Source organism: Triticum urartu, chromosome 1A (assembly GCF_056163025.1).
Source record: "Triticum urartu cultivar PI428250 chromosome 1A, HENAU_Tu73, whole genome shotgun sequence".
Classification (NCBI taxonomy): domain Eukaryota; kingdom Viridiplantae; phylum Streptophyta; class Magnoliopsida; order Poales; family Poaceae; genus Triticum; species Triticum urartu.
Window position 1 is genome coordinate 425,378,471 of NC_141873.1, and position 6,222 is coordinate 425,384,692.

Genomic DNA, 6,222 nt, shown 5'->3' on the forward strand with positions numbered 1-6,222 from the left:
TCGAGCAGATCCATTTATTTCCCCATGATCCGATCGCACTACCAAAGGTCCCGATTGTACCACACTGGGTCAATTCCTTCTCACTTTTCTCTCAAGTTTCTCACATCTCTCCTCTGCCTCCTTGAGTCCAAATGTTTTGGGTGAATAATTCTCTAGTTAATCTCCACAGTACACAGCTTGTTTCTATGGATGTCGGGCCAATAATTAATGCCTTTTGTTTTGATCTAAAATTATCCATTAACACGAATATGCAGAACAGAATCATACAGGCACATATTAACAGAAAACACATCTAGATGGAACTTTATCTGAATCCTCATGACACGGACTTCAATTCAGCCGAGGCAATCTAACGAAAACTACAGAGAGATGTCGGCCCAGGTGCCAGGAACTTGGAGGGTAATACAAGTTGCAGCCTAATTGGCTGCTAATTGAAGCAGGAGTAGGGAATACGAAGAAATGGCTGATCTACAACGCTCGCTATGGAGGATCAGGGATGAGGTTTGGTGATGAACCTGGTCGCAGTGCTCCATCTTCGGGTCAGCCATGTGGCGAGCAACCCCAACATAGGCAGGCTGACACTGGGCTTTTGATGTAGGGGAGAAGACAGGAACTCCGTCGGCGCCGACGCCGGACCGCATCGCTGCGGCCGACGGCATGGCCGAGGACACGGAGACGCGGCCCATGTCGGCGAGCGCGGAGGAGAGGGGCAGGGCGAGACCGAGGACTATGACTCCTCGGCGACCACACGGTGCGGCGCGCTGGGCAACTGCCACACCCGATGGACGACGCTAGGATTTCTGGATGTTCTATGATGGGAGGAGATCGGGAGAAAGAACAACCTGAAATATTCTCCATGCAGTTAGGCTCTGGTGTGGTTCGCTGTGTAGAGGCAAAGCACTTGTTGTGCCCTCGACCTAGGCAGTAAAAGAGGACTGCGGGCACGGGACCATGGCGGCACCAGCTATGGGAGATGGGTGGCGGCGGGCGATAGGTGCGCGGTGGCGATAGCGAGTGGATTAAGTGGAGATTGGAGATGAGATATAGAAGGGAACCATGTTGATATGGGGGGAGGTTTCCGATATTGTTGGCGCAATTACCTCATCATGATCTGTTTGATATTAGTCTCCGTCCGACCTTCATATGACAAGTGGGGCCATGGTAATTTAGCGTGCGTATTTAAATATTTTTTGTCCAGATTAGTCGCTATTGGAGGAAGAGCACGGCGAGGGAAAGTGAAAATTGGAGCGAAACCAAAATAGAAAAACGAGCGAGTCCAAACAATTTGGAACAAAACAAATTATAAGTTTTGTTATTATATATCATCTTGCCCGTGACAGGTACTTGACATTTATTTTTTGTGTCGGACAGAACGTGCTTCTTCTAGGTTTGTATAAATTAAGATCACTATGTAAAGTCTGATATGAATTGGGGCTGCTATCTTGCACGCCTCCTCTCTTCATTATGTCATATATATATACACAAGTACAAGGCAATCAACTTGAGTTACAAGTTTAGGTCGGATACAAACCGACGTGATCTATATTAGGAACTCTAGCTATAGCAGCCGGACTAGGACTCTCCAACACGCCCCCGCAGTCTGAACTGGGAAGAGCAGCAACGTGAAGACTGGATCTAAACTCACGAAAGAGTGCAGACGGTAACCCTTTCGTGAAAATATCAGCATACTGTGACGAAGATGGAACATGTAAAACACGGACGTCTGCGACAGCAACCTTCTCACGGACGAAATGAATGTCAAGCTCGATGTGTTTGGTCCGGCGATGTTGTACTGGATTATGAGCAAGATAAACAGCACTAACATTGTCGCAAAACACAACTGTGGCGCTGGTGACTGGGCGATGAAGTTCCTGTAGTAATTGACGAACCCAACAAGACTCGGCTACTGCAGTAGCAACATCGCGATATTCAGCTTCCGCACTGGAGCGGGAAACGGTAGTCTGTCGCCGAGAAGACCATGAGATCAAATTATCACCAAAAAACATGCAAAACCCGGAAGTGGAGTGTCTAGTGTCGGGGCAACCAGCCCAGTCGGCATCTGAATAGGCAATGAGTTTAGGAGAGGAAGAGATATGAAGTGTCAAACCAAGGTCAAGTGTGCCTTTCAGATATCGGAGAATACGTTTAAGAAAAAGAAGATGGGGTTCGCGAGGATCATGCATATGAAGACACACTTGTTGAACAGCATAGGCAATGTCTGGTCGAGTGAGGGTGGCATACTGAAGAGCACCAGCAAGACTACGATAGAGTGAAGGATCAGAAACAGGGGAACCATTGGTGGATGAGAGTTTGGCATTAGTGTCAACTGGAGTAGAAACAGGATTACAGTCACGCATGCCGGCCCGAGAGAGAATGTCGAGAAAGTACTATCGTTGGCAGAGATGTAAGCCACTAGATGTGCGAGAGACAGAAATGCCGAGAAAGTGATGAAGAGATCCAAGATCTTTCATAGCAAATTCTTTAGCAAAAGAAGTGATAATCGATGAGAGAGAAGTAGGAGAGGAGGCAGTAAGGATGATGTCATCGACATAGAGAAGTAAATATGCAGTGATGTTTCCCTTGTGAAGAATAAACAAGGAAGCGTCAGACTTGGACTCAACGAAACCAACAGAACGAGCATAGGTTGCAAACCGCTGAAACCACGCTCGAGGAGCTTGTTTAAGACCGTACAAGGATTTATGCAAGCGACAGACATAGTCAGGATAGCGAGGATCAATGAAACCAGAGGGCTGTTGACTATAGACGACCTCATCAAGATGACCATGAAGAAAGGCATTTTTGACGTCTAGTTGATGAATGGGCCAAGAAGAAGAGAGAGCGATAGAGAGAACCAATCGTATAGTGGTTGGCTTGACAACAGGGCTAAAGGTCTCATCATAGTCAACCCCGAGTTGCTGAGAAAAACCACGGACTACCCAACGGGCTTTGTGACGAGCAAGTGAGCCATCAGAATGATATTTATGTCGAAAAATCCATTTACCACTGACGATATTTGCACCGGGAGGAGAAGGAACAAGGGACCAGGTGTTGTTTAGAGTGAGAGCATCAAATTCTTCTTGCATCGCGTGGCGCCATGATGGGTCACGAAGAGCTATGAGATAATTATGAGGTATGGGCGAGGAGACGACGGCAGAAAGATTTAGGCGATCAATCGGTGGCGGTAAACGACCAGTCATTGAGCGGGTCCGATGAATATGTGTCGGCTCAGGTGCCGGGAACATAGGTGGTGGGCTGGCGGGGCCTGGGGAGGAAGACGCGACAGTGTAGTCAGGCTGGCTGGTGGGAGTGAGCGAGCCCGCGGGACTAGGCGGGCTATCAGGCGTCGGTGGAACCGACAAAGGGGTGGCGGGACTAGGCGGGCTATCAGGCGTAGATGGTACGGACGAATGGGTGGCGGGTGCATGCATAGCAGGTGATGGATGTGAAACTAGGAGAGGAGGGTCAAGGGAAGTGGTGGCTTCTATTGATGATGTGGAAACTGGAGGTTGGGCTGGTGGGCGTAGGGAAATGTTGTTTCATCGAAAACAACGTGGCGAGAGATGATAATGCGTCGTGTGTCTAAGTCAAGACAATGATAGCCTCTGTGCCGTGGAGGGTATCCAAGAAAGACACATTTTACAGATCGAGGAGAGAGTTTGTTAGATGTAGTAGAGGAGGTGTTTGGATAGCAAAGACAACCAAAAACACGAAGATCATTATAGAGTGGTGTGGTGCCGAAAAGAGTTATGTATGGTACGGAGAATTTTGTGGCTGCGGTAGGATGAATGTTTATGAGATATGTGGCGGTATAGAGAGCTTCGGCCCAAAAAGAGGCTGGAAGTGAGGCCTGAAGCAATAGTGTACGAATAACATCATTGGTAGTGCGAATGGCACGTTCGGCCTTGCCATTTTGTTGAGAAGTATGGGGACAGGAAAAACGAAGAAGAATTCCATGTTGAGCACAGAAGGTGTCGAGACGAGTATTGAGAAACTCTCCACCATTATCGCATTGGATAGCTAAGATGGGTAGGTTAAATTGTGTATGGACATAGGCATGAAAAGCGATGAGTGTCGCATAAACATCAGATTTCTTACGAAGCGAGAAACTCCAGAAGTAGTGAGAGAAATCATCCACAACAATGAGATAGTAGCAAAAACCAGATGTACTAGGAACAGGGGATGTCCACAGGTCACAATGTAAAAGTTGAAACGGACGAATTGTATATGTTTGAGAATCATAAAACGGAAGCCTAACATGTTTTCCTAACTGACAAGCATGACAGAGTGGCGGCCCATCTTTATTGTATGAAATACACTTGGAGTGTTGAAGACGTGACATGGTGTGACGACCAGGATGCCCGAGGCGTCGATGCCAGAGTGATGACGAAGTGGTTGTGATGAGAGCTTCATCTTGTCGGGGACGGCAGACGGGATACAGGGGCCCGGGACTATTGCAGCGAAGGATCACGGCCCTGGAAGGAAACGCCTTCACCGAGAATCCGAAAGGATCAAATTCAACGGAACAAAAATTGTCAGTAGTGAGTTGGCGAACAGAGATAAGATTTTTAATAATGTGAGGAACGACAAGAATATTACGAAGAGAGAGGGATTGGGCTGAAGATGGAAGTGTAGATTGACCAACATGAGTAGCAGGAACGATTTGTCCATTACCTACTGTGACAGTTTGAGTGGAAGGATTTAGAGAGGAGATAGTACCGTGATTAGATGCCATGTGGGAGGAAGCTCCTGTGTCCATGTACCACTCCTGGTTTCCGGGAAGATGCATGTTGTTGAGTGCGTTCAGAAGTGCTGGGTCGAGTTGTTGCTGATGCCCGTTGTAGGTGGGAGTTGTCGGAGCTGGGCCGTATGCTGCGTACGCCTGCGGGGAAGCAGCCGCAGGTCGTGGACCAAGGACGCCAGGAGCACGCCATGGCTGTGATTGCCACGGCGCTGGAGCAGGGTGTTGATAAAGCTGTGCACGCGTTGGAAGGCCAGTCCAAGGATTGTACATCCAGGGCTCGGAGCGGCCCCATCCTCGGCCGCCGCGGCCGCGGCTGCGATTGTTGCTGAAGGTGCCGCAGCCGCCGCTGTTGGACGAGCTGGAATAGGGACCGACAGGACGCTGAGCACCATAGCTGTGTCCGCCCCCGGATAATGGAGCACGTTCGCCGCCCGCGCTTGGCAATATACTGTTGCCGCTGGCCAGAGCGCAGTAGCAGCAGCGTTCTTTGCATCCGTCTTCTTCTGTGCTTCTTCAAGAACGAGGGCCGAGCGCGTCTGGAGGAAAGATGGAAACGGCACCTGAAACGGAAGGAAGGACCGCAGGTGGCTGAATTGCTCGTTGAGGCCGCGGAGCACCGTTAGGACGAGCGTCTCATCAGAGATGGTTATGCCGACATCACCGAGAGCGTCGGAGAGAGACTTGAGCTTCGCGCAGTAGTCATGGATGGACATGTCTCCTTGCGGTGTGTTGCGGAACTCGGCGTCGAGGGCGAGGGCGCGACTTTTCTTGTTGTCGTGGAAGAGGTTGGCGATGGAGTCCCACACCTGCCGCGCCGTGGAGCCCGGAGCCATGATGATGCCGAACAGCTCGATGGAAATCGAGCCGTAAATCCAGGAGAGCACCGTATAGTCATCACGTCCCCAATCGGAGGTGGGCGATGTGTCGGAGGGGGTGGCGGCGGCGTCGCCGATGACGTGGCTGGAGAGGCCATAGCGTCCAAGAGCTACGAGAAAAAGCTCACGCCACTTGGAGTAGTTAGAGTCCTGAAGATCGAGGGTGATGGGCACATAGGTTTTGATTGAAGCAACGTAGGAGGAGGGTGCAAGGATGGTGGCAGGAGAGGGTGCGACGGCAGCCTTGCCTTGCTCCGCGGCAAGGCGCTTGAGTTCTTCTTCGCGCGTCCTGATGATGGACTCGCGGTTCTTGAGCTCCTCTTCGAGCTTCTGCAACTCGTCGGCGTTCATGGTGGTGGGGAAGAAAGAGGTGGTGTTGGGCGTTGGTGTTTAGAGAGAGAGGATCGATCTGCTCGATACCATGTAAAGTCTGATATGAATTGGGGCTGCTATCTTGCACGCCTCCTCTCTTCATTATGTCATATATATATATATACACAAGTACAGGGCAATCAACTTGAGTTACAAGTTTAGGTCGGATACAAACCGACGTGATCTATATTAGGAACTCTAGCTATAGCAGCCGGACTAGGACTCTCCAACACA

The 6,222-nt window shown here is 49.9% G+C and overlaps 1 pseudogene; it reads right to left on the reverse strand.

Moving 5' to 3' along the window:
* Positions 1-230: 230 nt before the first annotated feature.
* On the reverse strand, positions 231-5,967 carry LOC147991531 (uncharacterized; annotated as a pseudogene).
* Between the last annotated feature and the right edge of the window lie 255 nt (positions 5,968-6,222).